The sequence below is a fragment of the Mirounga angustirostris genome, unplaced genomic scaffold (assembly GCF_029215605.1).
Source record: "Mirounga angustirostris isolate CCGP_5_RB_7025 unplaced genomic scaffold, mMirAng1.0.hap1 SCAF_3, whole genome shotgun sequence".
Classification (NCBI taxonomy): Eukaryota; Metazoa; Chordata; class Mammalia; order Carnivora; family Phocidae; genus Mirounga; species Mirounga angustirostris.
This window is the reverse complement of record NW_026991711.1, coordinates 169,897,479-169,912,258: the sequence shown is the minus strand read 5'-3', so window position 1 is coordinate 169,912,258 and position 14,780 is coordinate 169,897,479.

Here is a 14,780-nt window from a genome sequence, read left to right as displayed (position 1 = left end):
TTTATTAACCTACATCCCTGGCATCATTTGATATTCTCAAGTTTATGTATTTAGCCTACAAGTTTCCAGAGGTTAGAAAGTGGTTTATAGAGTGTATTTAGGAAAAACCCAAGATTTTCTTTAAGTCATGGCAATGGCAGGCCTGTGTGACTGTGGTAGAACCAATCTGTAGCTATCCTTTAAGGTCCTAATCTTAAAATCACAGGAAGTTCTGGAACTCTGAGATCTAAGAAGCCCCAGGGCCCAGGGCAGTAAATGAATGGTAATACATGGCCAAGTGGTCTCCATGGACCACTGAACAAAAGAAGATAACATAGTTGTACAAATCAGAAGATAAAATATCAATGATTATATTCTTATAGTCATTTGTGGAATATATATGGATGGTGTTCTAGAATCTGCCAATGGGAATCACAGAACTATTTCCTACTCTAGGAGTCATAAATCCCTGGGGAACTCTGTGGAGTAATTAAGGGTCTTCAAATCCAGAGGTAAAGGCAACATTGTTAGGAGAATGAATAAAACATCTTTTGTACATAAATGTACTTTCAAATGTATATCGACACTAATAAATACACAATGTATTTAAAATATTTCCTGAAAGCATAGTATCTACTGAATGTTACATTTTTTATTATTAACTGATTCCAAAAGTTGAACTGACAGCAAGATTGTGAAGAACTGTAAAAAATGTTGATAATCAAGTGAGTTCCTCTCATTCCAAAGAACTTAGAAGCACCTCCAAAGAGAAAACAATAAACTTAATACGTATGAAAATTGGGAAAAAAGGAAAAGTGTTTCAGCTACCAAATTTTCAATCCAAAGAAGAGATCTAGAATTACTGAAACTTACTCCAAGTGCACTAAAACCTATCTACCTCCATACAATACCAGCATTCTGCTGTAAGACAAATATTAATGTGACTTCCTGATTAGCACTTTGATGTTTTTCACCCTATTCTTCCTTTATGTGTCTGAGAGATTGAAACACTAAATTTGCTGATCTTCTATTGCAGCATAAGTTTTATGAGACTTTCAGTATGCCATTGTTCTTGCTTATTCATTCTTTTCTTCTCTCATCTTCTATCTGTAGAGTTCTTAGTCATAGATGGGTGGCTTATGCTGACATGCTGAGTTTTTTTTAAACATTTATCTTGTGATAGGTGAAATGGTCTACACATTTTAATATCTGAATATATCCTCCATGTCTAATTCAATTCCCCAAGCAGTATAGAAGATGCAATCTAAACATTTCCGGTAGGAGTGAATAATTTACATAGAGAAATAGTTCTTGCTAAAAGCACCTAAAATGATTTATATTTTACTCATTGAGACATGAGATAGAAAGCTGTCTCTACTACCTTCATATTATGATATGGATCATATGGAATTATGAACTATAAATCCTCTAAAGGCAAAAATGTTAGTCTTTTTGTTTTTCATATTATGTTGTTTCATTACCATCTAACACAATAACTGGTATATTATAGATGTGTGTTGGTTTTTGAATGAATAAATAAATAATGAGTAAATCATTGAATTTTATTAGCAATTTAATAACTCAACAAATTCACTTTGGCCTGAAATAATTAGCTCAGTGGTGGAAATAAGGGGTAGCTTGGAATAGGCGAGAGGGGGCTTTAGAATCCATACCTCTATTACCTCTTCCCCAAAGTCATTTCAAACAAATATGAAATCTAAATTGAAACAATTTGCTCTCTTTCTACGTGTAGTTCAGTTCAAGATTTGTCAACTGCCACATTCTTCCAAGAAGACTACCCCAACCCAAGTTTGTTTTACAATGAAATTCTAGAGTTGGACTGAATCAGGAACTAGCCGAATCCATAAATTGTTCTTCATTTTCCTCCCAAAGATTTTGTTAAAATTTCCAAAATTCTGTATAAGTCTGCCATAGCATTGCCTTTCTCAATTACTCTGAGTCACTAGAATATAAGCTCCACAAGGACAGACTCTTAGCTCAGTTTGCTTAATAATGCATTCCAAGCACCCAAACAATGTTGAGGGCATATAATTGACATTAAGTATACATTTGTTGAATTTTTAATGTTTCACCTAACTCCATTAAATACACCATAGCCCTCGATGCTTCACGCCACTATATGATTCTCTGCCTACATTCATTCCTTGTTATCGGACTTGACACCTTATTGTCCAAATTATGTTCCTCTTACTCAAAACCCATTTACAAAAAAAAAAAAAAGACAAAAACCCCCCACTATAATCAATACAGTGGAGACATTTAGTTATTAATTAGACGCCTACTTAGATATTGTTTCTTTGGGCGCCCAATAGTGAAACACTGTAAGATTACCACTGAGTGGCAAGAACAAGAAGGTGCCAAAGCAAGAAGGTGAAATAGTCACTCCTACCCACATCAGCAGTTATACTTTAGAAATCCCTTCTCCATACACGACCTTATTTGATAATCTTCATAACTGTTTTTGTAGAGTCAGAAAGATCTTATTTTCTCAATATTGAGGAAAAGAAACTGAGGCTCAGAGAGGCTGACTTGCCTGGGTACACACAGCTAATAAAAATTTGACCAAGTCCTTACCCATTCCCCTTGAAAATTTGCTTTCTATCCAGCACTTTACGTCCACACGCATTCCAGAGTTATTATATACTTAGGAAATGGAGAACAAACCAACAAATACTAAATAGAGGCAAGGATATATCTCACATTTGCCACACTGGATTGCTGTGTAACATCTGTAATAATGAAACTGAGGAGTAAAATGAAAGACTAAGGAACAAGCCTCAATCTCATAGAAACAAGCCTTCCAGTGGAACAAGTCTATGTGCAGTAAAAATTGGAAAACTGTGCAGAAGACAGAGAAGTCTGTAAAGGCACAGGTGGACAACTTTTCAAAGTGAAAGAGATAATTGTAATTCTGCAGGGACACACACCCTCCAGACCATGTGGTGGCTGCTTTCCAGACCTCTGTCACACTCTGCGCCGCATGTCCCTGAAGTCAGTGGGGGGAGGAGGGCTTCTTTCCTTTCTCACTAATCATCCTTGACATCCAGTTGGCACACCCATCAGGGAGTCTATTTGTGGCTTTCTAGGTCAGCGTGGCACTGCGCGAGTAGAGTGTCGGTATTTATAGGTAGCCTAAGGTTGTCATTAGACTTACTTTGCATTGTTTGGGGAGCTCTGGGATACCTGTGCCTTCCCTGGGGTTCCATTTGCAGATGTGTTCCTGTGTCCTTTGAGGGAGGCAGATTCGATCCAAACTTAAAGAAGCTTCTGCTGTAGGACCCCTCACTTGCACGGGCCACTTCTAAGTGGCAAAAGGTCCTAGTAATACCTCTACATAGTCATGTATTTTGTAAATTTTATAAAAATTGCTCTATTTTTCTTTTCTTTTTTTTTTTTTTTTGAAGATTTTATTTATTTGAGAGAGAGAGAATGAGAGACAGAGAGCATGAGAGAGAGGAGGGTCAGAGGGAGAAGCAGACTCCTTGCTGAGCAGGAAGCCCGATGTGGGACTCGATCCTGGGACTCCAGGATCATGACCTGAGCCGAAGGCAGTCGCTTAACCAACTGAGCCACCCAGGCGCCCCGCTCTATTTTTCTATTCCATCTCTTCTTCTATTATATTTCCCCTTATGTCTGGTGGCTTTAGAGTAGCTACTGGTATATTTTGAAACTGGCTAAAGGTGGATTAAATTGGAGATACATTAATTTGGGTTTATAAAATATATTTGCGTAGTTTACAGATACTTTCCTGTGTAGTTAAGTTACTGGTACCAAGGTTGTTCAGCTAGTGAAAGTAAGATATGGAACTTAAACTGACCTTTGTCTGACTCCAATGCTAATGAATTTAACACTATACCAAATGGCTCTTCATATGCATAGTGACCAGCAATAGGCATTTGATTCCTTAACCTAAAGGCAGGAGTAGAGAGCTTTCAGCTGCTTGCCAAAATCTGACAGGAGATCACATTTCTTTACCTAACCCTGACACACTTGTCTAGCCTTATCCCTGATTGCTCCCTTGGTATACACACCATAAGTACGCCACAATTCCCTACATTCTACTCATATAGGTCTTCTTGCACACGCTCTTTCCGTGGCCTGAAATAGCCAGACCCAATAATATTTCTACAGATTCTTACTAAGTTCTGATTGACTTAACGTAAAGTGCTGACATTGACAAATATAAAAATCATAATATACCACTACTATGAGGTTACCAATGACAATTGCTTCATGAGAGTTATCAAATTAAACAACATTTAAGAATACTCCTGGTACGTAGGGGCGCCTGGGTGGCTCAGTCGTTAAGCATCTGCCTTCGGCTCAGGTCATGATCCCAGGGTCCTGGGATCGAGCCCCGCATCGGGCTCCCTGCTCGGCGGGAAGCCTGCTTCTCCCTCTCCCACTCCCCCTGCTTGTGTTCCCTCTCTGGCTGTCTTTCTCTCTGTCAAATAAATAAAACCTTTAAAAAAAAAAGAATACTCCTGGTACGTAGAAACTTGTAATGCTCTGATATCTTACAATTCAAATAAGAAACTTTTTCCTACATCTAATAATTCCAAAAATTTACATGACAAAACCAATAGGGTTGAAAAGATGAAAAGAACTTTGCCATGTTGTCAAAATTAAATATAATCTTCTTATGAATGCTGGTAAAGAAAAGATTTAATCGTGTTTCTCTTTTCTCTGTTTCTACTGGCACTGCAAAATTGTTGTCAAAGATTATACAGCCAAAATGCAGGCCAAAAGGTATTACAGAGATGTGTTGAGCATTTAATTAACAAAAAATAACATGCTATTTTTCTGGATTTGATGCTTATTATAGCATTTGTTCCTTTTTCAGAATTTGTACTTTGTTGTGATTTCTTTTTTTCATTCTACATAAAATATTTATTTTGTTAAGGTAATTTTATATTTTTTCTTAAAGAAGAACCCCAAATTGTATAAGCTTCAGGCTCCACAAAACCTGAGTTTGGTTTTATTGGAGGAGGACTTTTAAAGAAATCACAGATTAATGATGTATCTAAAGGTCTGAATTTAGATGCCGTCAGGACAACACAAGGGGTCTCCCTGGCTATACAGAGAGAAGAAATTCACTTAGAGCTAAAAGAACATAAAGGAAGCTCTGGGGAGTCAGAAATGTGACACTCTGTGATGTTGCATGAATTTGTTTCCTTAGGCAATCACAAACAGTAGAGAAAGAATTATTAGTAAAGTTGTTCTCAACAGATTTGCATTTCAGTGGTGCTGATGCTGGATAGCTCAGTGGGGAGATGGTTCTGTTCCTTCTCTAGAAAAATTGGGGGAAGGACCCAGAGGATAGCTTCAGGGAGTTACCAAGAAGGCCTGCTGAAACCAGGATTATCTGAAGCCCACACTGGCAGGTTAGTAGTGACAAAGGGGTCAAGAAGTATTTTACTGAAGAAGTCATTGATCCACAGGATGCTAAGCACAGGATGAGACCGAATGCACAGAGCAGCAATTCTCGGTGGGAACCATGTCACACATAGGGGTGTTTGGGAAATGTGTAGAGATATTTTTGGTTGTTGCAATGATTGTGGAGCACTGATGGCTTACTGGTCAGGGATCCTAGATGGTCTTCAATGTGCAGAACGTTCAAGCCTAAAAAGGACTACTGTATTTTATGTTCTGCACTAATTTCAAATGTGCTTCTGGATATTGATGTCGAATGGGTGATTATCCTATTTGTAAGTATTTGAGTCTTTTTATATAAATACGATGTACTTTTGTATGGTTCCAACATAAACTAGATTTTACACCATGTAAATAATGGGAATTTGTTCATAACTTCCCCACAGTTTGTTCATCCCTTCCAGATATCCTGTCTGTCTTGGCAAAGGAGCATGTATGTGTCACTTCCATTACCAATATATCGTGCCTAAGTCATTTTGTATTTGCAGGAGTTGCATTTATGGAATTGTACCCATACACAGAAATATACTTATATTTCAGATTTCAAATTGTCAAATGTAAAACAAAGTTTCTTATAAGTCTTAAAAACGTATTCACTATCAATATGCTCATGTTCTTATTTTATCATTTATTCTATTGTGGCGGATCCTGAACATGTTCATAATGTCAAAGAATGGTTCAGAGATGTTTACACAGTTATTTTGCTTGCTAAAAATTGGTTTCTCAAATATGAGAGAGGAAGCTTGTAGGTTGAATTAAGTAATAAAGGCAAAAAAAGAATTTATAAGAGGAGAGAGGCTCTAGCCTGGCAACAGTGAGCCTTGTGTGTACAAATTGTTGGTTAAGCCTGTTGGCTGGAAACTAACGTGGGAGCATTTGGACTTTGAAGAGGACAACTAAGATACAAAAAAAGACAATTTCAGTGATTATGGATTCCCTAGAAAGCCTTGAGAGTTTCAGATATAAGCATTCATGACAGGTTGTCTGTGTTAGGTCCCCTGGGTTAGGTCTGCCCCATATCCTTCACTAGAGTTTTTAAATATTGTCATATACAATATTTTATTTTAAATTACTTTTCTTTTATATTGTTCTAGGGCTATTATTAAGTTTTCAGGAGTTAGGTAAATAGATGGCTTACATTAGCTGTGACTTTTGTATCAGGAGAAGACAAGAGTGTTACAAAATGTTCACTATGAAAAAGCATGGAGCAAAGCAGCAGGACGAGCTCATGCTTAGAAGCCTTTGGCTTGGACTTTCCCTTTGGCCATAGGTCTCCCACAGGTGGAAAGGGGTCCCTAGCAGAGTGTCTCCCATATGAGAGATATTCAACTCTTGTTTAACATATAGATGGATGAACTTAAAAAAAAAAAAAAAATAGGTTTTATAACCCTCACATGCCTCTGGAAGGAAAGTAGAGTCTTTCATTTTGTTTGTTTGTTTCTTTTAAGTAAATGATCTACTGAATAGAAAGGTGATTTGGGAAGTTTGCAGTTTCAGAGAAATTATAGGTAAAGAAGCAAGTGAAAAGAACTAAAGATTTCCCCTCAGAAACCCTTTAGATTTGGCCTGAGGAAACTCAATGGAGCATCTTTTAAAAATCAATAATTTTAAATTTTACTAGGAATAAAAACAGAAGTAGATTCCTAAGCCATGAATTCTCTCCGGCTTCTAATAACCCAGAATAGCTAGGCCATGTTGGATATGCTTGCTGCCAAAAAAATTTATGGCTTTATAAAATAAATGGCCAAATCAATGTGGGTATTATATTATTCCAGAGAGGGTGTTTCACATATTGGAGTGCAGACATATCAATTCACCCTGTTACTAATAGTAGTTACACCGTGATTTTTCTCAACATTATGGAGACCGCCATGCTCTCTCTCCACAGTCATCAATTCAAGTGGCACTCTAATGGTTACAATGCTTACTAAGACAACCCCTAAAGGAATTCCTATTTCCCAAATCACCTGTCCATACCAACACCTACCCATACCTTCTCTTAATAATATAGTCATCTTAAACTTTCTACCAGCACTATAAGTAAACCTATATCCCAGATAATATCTCATCTTAGTTTTCTGCTATATCTAAGTTGTGCCCCTATTGGAATAAGCCTCAAAACCAATTTCTCTCCCAGACTCAGCCTCTCTTGCCAGCGCTTGGCTTCCTTCCTACTGGTGCTCTGCTTCTCTCTACAATTCACTAGCAGTTCCAATGATAGGTACAGGTGGATGGAAAAGACCTAGCCAAAGTCATTCTACCTCTAGAAGTCTCACAAGTTTCTCAGCATTATCATATTCAGATATATCATAGGATGGCATACTAATGACTTCATTCATTCATTCACTTATTCACTGTTGGCTGAGTGTTTGTGCTGTGTTTTAGGTGTTGAAGGTGGTTTAAAGACCTATCACCTGGTCTCAGAACAAACACAGTCCCATCATGGGGACAGCTATTTTCTGTCACTTGTCAGTCTGCTGCCAAGGTGGCAAACACTGCAGAGTAATGAACTCCCATGAAAATCATCAATAATTAAGAGCCACTAAAAACTCTCCTCAGCCTTTTGAAAGTTACGGAAAACAACGGGCAACTTAAAAACTGGCAATTTTTAAAATCTTTTCTGTCTCTTGATTAAGACTTTGTTAAACAAAATTTATGACTAAAAATCCTAAACCTCCTTTCCGGAATGTGAAGTATGGTGATAATGGCTTGGAACTACAACCACATGAGAAAATGTGTTAGACTCTAATGTGTATGCAAGCAGAGCATCAACAACATATTCAGTTTCATAAAAAGCAGTACGTAATCTCTATGCTGCTTTTCATTCATATGTTTGCAGGACTTTTTCTTTAGCCTAAACACGGTAACCCTGCTTAACGATAACCACGCAGGGCGTTACTTGCTACTTACAACAGAATTAAAATAAAATAAATGCACTGAATTGGATTATTTGACTTCAAGTGCTTATACCACCAATCTTGCCTTTCTAGCAGCAGCTGGGGAGAGGCAGGGACAACACCATGCTTCAGTTCAGCTTTACTCTACAGCCTGACTGACTCCAGACGCTAGGATTACTCTGGAAATGTAATTCGTTTCAATTAACTAACATCTGGCCAAATCTTTTTTTTTTTTTTTTTCATCTGGCCAAATCTAAACATAGCTGCATTCAGGTGAAGAAAAGCACATTCGTGTAGAGCAAGCTGGTTTACTAAACAATTTGAAAAAAGGTGAAGAAATCCTATTTAGGTTCATTGAGAAAGAACTATTTTATGAGAAGTGGTTTTCAAAACATATCCTTTTCAATATTCTCCATCTTCAGGTTTCTGGTTTAACCTCCAGTATAATTATAAGAGCCAAAATCGGTTTATGTAATACCAAGTCAAATGCTATCCCATCTGAAACCCTGCATCAGCCTCAGCCAAGAGTTCATCTATTTCAAGGAAAAATTTGAATCTATTTTCAACATGAAAAAAGAAGCATCTCCCTGGAATTGGCTGTAATAGAATTTGAATTGCACTTCCATGAGATATTATGTAGCAGGGAAGAATTTTGCTTCATGATAGCTATAAGCAATTCTTTACATGGGAGCTGTACATAACGATACTAATGATAAATCTCTAATTTGATGTGCTGCATGTAGAGATCAAACCAAATACTGCCAAGCTTAGGGGAATAAAAGTCATGTTTCATTAGAGAAATTTTTCTGCACATGGGCTTATGGGGCCATAAGCACTACACACTTTAGTGACTTTAGAAAATGACTTTAGAGACTTCAGAAAATGTAGACTTGCCAATGGCTTGAACATTGTCAACATAGACAGAAGACTTCAACCTACAGCTATAAAATGGTAAATAACTCACATCCTGGAAGTGGGAAAACATTTGGTTTCTTATTCATTTCCATGTTTGTAATATTCAGATAAAATTACCTTTAATCATCACCCATAATAAAGAATCAAATCAAAAAGCATGTCCAACCATAGGAGGTTGAAAATTTGATGATAATGTAGCCTCAAGTTTTCTACTAAATAAATGTTTTTAAAGCACTTTGGAACTCTACCCTCCTGTACCAGAAAGAGTTAGACTAACTGCTGGTATCACATTTTACTTCCTGAAAGTAGCTTTTTCACTTCACTTATTCTATGTATGGAAGAAAATTGTCATCAGTAACAAATTTCAACCCAGTCAATGAATTAGCATCATTGCCCTATTCCTTGCAGCCTGGTTCAGATAACGCAGATCGTACACATAGAATAAACAACACACAACTAAGGAACATATGTGATAGTGGCAAGATATGATTTTAAGTTATTAAAAAACAACTTCAAATTTATTTACTACATATTTCCTTAGCATTCTCTACCTCTCTCTAATTCATAGCCAAAATTCAATCTACATCGACTTTCTCCATTTTCTTATCATTCTCTCAATCCTCAAACCATGCTCTACTTTGATGATTTCACTGAAAAACAAGTGTTTCTCAATGCTTTTCTTAACATTATCTCTGTGACAAGTTAAACACAATGAATTTTCCCTCCATATGGAAATATTCTGCCACCTTGGCTTTCAACCTACTAGACTCTTGCTTCTACTCCCCGGTTCCCATGCATTCCTTTCCTGTCTGCTGGCCCTCCTTCCTCTGTATAATCCTTAAATGTTGGTGTTGCCTTGGGTGTTCTCATGCTATGTAGTCTCCATGGCTGATCCCATTTATTAACTTCAACCACCACCTCGATGCTGACAGCTAATAAATCTCTACCTTTAGCCCATATTGCCTTGCCAAGATCCGTAATTGTATTTCTCACTGCCTACTACTTACTAAGTGATAGGTGTTGTCTAGATATATCAAACTCACTGTATCCAAAATGAACCTCCTTAATTCTCTTCTTTATGAACTAGCTCCTCCTACTGAATTCCCAATGTAATGTGTCCTATCATCATCTAAATAATTTTCCAAACCAGAAACATGAGTATCATCTCAATTTCCTCTTTCTGATTATTACTAATGCTTCAGTTTGCGTCCTCATCTCCTTTCATTTGGATAAATACAACAACTTCATATCAACCTCATTGCTTTGAGACATGACCTCCCCACTTTGAACTCCAGGCCTTGACTATTCATATTTCATAGTCTAAATGCAAGTCTGATATCACTGTCTTGATTAAAAGCTATAAATGGCAATAAAATGTCAATTTTTCAAGAGTTGTATACCATGAATTGTGGTGTGATAGATTTTTTTTTTTTAGTCAACTTGGTTACACTAGGAACTGTTTCCTATAGGGTTCCAGGTTAGAATTGACCAAAAGTGAGATTGCAAGAGATTTGGGAGGCAAAAGTGAAGCAACTGCCATTACCTTGTGAAGGTCATTGTTTACAGATAATGAGACACAATACATATGTGCTGAAAAGTTCCATTTGGTCTCTTTTGCATTCCACTTCTAGTTTTTCTTCCTGATTGCCAACCATGCTAAGTGACAGAGGCCTCAAGCCAATGAGCAGATTCTATACTACAAACTTACAGAGATGGTAGTCACCAAGATTAACAAATGTCCACAGACTTTTATGCAATTTTAATCTTGTGTAAGGTCTGATTCTTATGATAAATCCCTTATTTCATACTACTCCCTGCCTGAGCCCTAACTGACACATCTGATGCACAGCCCCAGGTACAGTAATGTTGTAGCTGAGGTCCTCCAAGCATGCCCTGCTCAGAAGTACTTGTGCCCATGCTCTTCCCCATCTGCTATTTATCTCCCCATACTAGTCTTCTTCCTATGTCTCCCTGACTATTTCCTCTCAGTCTCAGGTTCCAATCCATTATCACCTCTTGTTGGAAGGATTTCCCCACTATGCACATAATAACTGACATTATTATATTAATCACTATGACATATAATTACTAATTGATCTAGTTTTTCTCATTACTAAATTATCTCATTTATCTCCTGTTACCTTCACTAGACTGTGAGATCTCTGAAGGTAGGGACAATGTTAATGTAGTACCTTCAAAACCTGGCACAGAACTTACCAGTGAGATCTAAAATAGTAGCCCGATGGGAAACCACCCTAACCAACCAAATCATCTGACATATGGAATAAAACTCTTCATTTACAAAGACCTCAAAAGGTCCAACCTTAAAAGAACCCAAAACAATTGAGATGAGACCTTTGCTATCAAGTAGAGATATTTTGCTGAGTTCAAAACTCAAGTTCAGTGCCCAAAAAACTGGTATTCTTACTTCCATTTCATTTTAAATGCTTAAAACTGCTTAAAACTCTCTAGTCAAACTTCATCCTCTGCAACAATGGTTTTCAAACTAGATTCCTGAAATTCTGAGGTTTCTTTGGAATTGCTTCAGTGGTCCCTGTGGGGGAGAAGGAATTAGTAAACCCTACATAGGAGAGTGTGAGGTCATTTACTCTCTACTCTTATTACATGAGATTCCCCTGTAGCCTTCTATTGCAAAAACAAAAGAACAAACAAAAAGATGTTCTTCTTTTTTTAAAATAAGTTAAAAATCACTGGCCTACAGAATAATGTCAAAGCTCCTTAGCAAATCTAGTCAAGATCTTCATGAACTAGCTCCTACCTAACTCTAGATTCTTCTCTTGCCACCTCCTCTATACCTTTACATTCTAGCGGTTCGCAACAGAGAGCATGGTTTACTCTGATTCTTCTTTGGTTCATGCTGCTGCCTTTGCCTAGAATGTTCCTCTCACTTCTCCTCACCTATCTCACTTCACTCTTGTATCTAAAATGGGCTCAGACATTGTCATCGCCAGGAAGCCTTTCCTGAGACCACAGGATAGGGTGGGTTTTCATCCTCTCCACTCTTGCGGTACCCCAAATGCAACTCTATTGTACGAAAGCATTGCACTGACATTATCTTCTTAACCAACTTTTCCACATAGGACTGTGAGTGTTGTGAGATGTGCTTACAGTGCTTAGTCCAGCCACTGACCTAGTCAGTGTTCAATAAATTACTGTTCAGTAAAACTCTCCCACATATAAAGATCATAATTCATCAAAATATTTTAGATTAAAGAAGAGAAGGAGCAAAGGAAATGGAAGGTAATTATGCTATTTAGAATGTGCTACCTGATTTCCATACATAGCCTATGTGAGCCTCCCAAGAACTCTACTGACAGTGCTATTATTGTTTCCATTTTGCCATCAGGAAATCATGGCTCACAGAAGTTAGGCAAATCATATGGGATTGGCTATCTAGGAAGAGTGAAAAGGATTTGATTTCAGTGTTGCCTGACTCCAAAGCCGAAGTCTTTATGCCATACTACATGTGTGATGGTTAATTTTATGTGTCCACTGACCGGCTAAGGGATGCCCTGATAGCTGATAAAACATTATTTCTCTGTGTGTCTGTGAGGCTGTCTCCAGAAAAGATTAAGATTTGAAGCAGTAGATTGGGTGGAAAAGATTGACCTCGCCAATGTGGGTGTTATCATCCAATCCCTTGAGAGCCTAAATAGAACAAAAATGTAGAGGAAGAACAGATTTGCTGCCTTACTTGAGCTGGATTTTAATTTTCTCCTGCCTTTGGACATTAACACTCTTGGTTCTCAGGCCTTTGGACTCAGACTGGGACTTCTATCATCAATTATCCTGGCTCTCAGGCCTTCAGATTTGGACTAGAACTACACAACCCGTTTTTCTGAGCCTTCAGCTTACTGATGGCAGATTGCGGGACTTCTCAGCCTCCAGATCACAACAGATTTCTTTCTATCTATCTATCTATCTGTCTATCTATCTATCTATCTATCCATCTATCTATCTATATCTATCTATCTATCTATCATCTATGTATATATCCTATTGGTTCTGTTTCTCTGGAGAACCCTGATTAATAAAACATATAAATAACATATGTTAATGCATACTAAAATGTGACACCAAAGGAAACTGACCAAGAGAGTGTGACTGTTCTACCAAAGTCCCCCATAATATTTAAGCCTGTTTGTTTTTCCAAATTTTCCTGGCAACCAAGATTTTAAAATAAAACATTCCTTTCAAAGCACAGCAGTCTATTTCTAGGAATATGCCACCTACTCAGTCAATTTAATAAACATTTATTTAGCACCAACTAAATGCAAGTCACTGCATATAGCCTTAATGGAGATATAAAATGAGAAAGGCATGGTCCTTGCCCTTCAGGAGCTCATAATCTAAAAATATACGTTAACAACTCTGAATGGAGGCAGATGGTGATAAGTGCTATAATAGAAGCACTTACAACGTTCCAAGGAAGCATAAAGCAGGGAGAGATTAATTCCAACCATGGAGTAATAAAACACCTTGGTAAATGTATCTTTCACTATATACCAAGAAAGTCTTTTATGACCCAAGCCAAAGGATGCATTTCTTTGTGAACTACCAGAGCTTATTCAAGAAACTAATAGACACGGCTTTGGTTAGCAAGAATAGAATTTAACAACAATAGAGACAGCCCTACCTATGTGTGTTTCCCATAGCAATCAGAGGAAACCCAGCGGCCTATTTATTTAAAGGGCTCTCAGTCTGTTTGGAAGAGACTGTACGTGCTTCTGCCTACAAATCCATGTCCATTCATAGCATTTCTTTTCAGTTCACTTGTGTGCTTAAAGTGAAACTCTGAATAGTCAATCTTGACATAGGAAATGTAGATTTCAGAGGATACAGCTCAGGCCTAACCAAAGAAGGATGAAGGAAACAAGTGTTTTCTTTTTTAATAAGAAGCAACTACAGCAACTTACCTAGTTGAAACTTTGATTCAAAGGACTTAAATGACCATGACTGAGGCCAACAATGCTAAATGACTTCCTCGATGTGCCAAGTAGATTTATTAGGTGCTGGCAACGCTGTATCAGACGAAAGTCATTAGACTAGAATTAAAAGTGAAAGCATAGACAATTCATACAATTCCATCATTAAAAGATCAATGTATAAAATTTGCCCTGTTGTTTACAGATTGATAGTATGCTGTATCGATAAAGGAAAATATAGATCATTCACACTAATAGCATTTTAGAATAAAGAAATTCTTACTTAATGTAAGAAAAACACATACGGTTTATTTTACATAAGTTCCTTTGTAAAAATTAGCAATTTTCTTAAGGAAGATATGTCCACCGAAAAAATGTAACTAATAAAAGGTCAATGTCTTGTTATTTTTACAAGTTGTCTCCCTGGCACCATATTCAGATCATAGAAGAGGGAACAGGTAGGATTTGCCAAAAGCCAATAGGCCAATAAAAAGTTCTGCTTTTGCGAAATCTTGAATTTACTTTAGACAGAATGAATAACTGATAAGGAAGTCCCCATGACTTTATTACCTCCCTGTTTCCTTGAGCC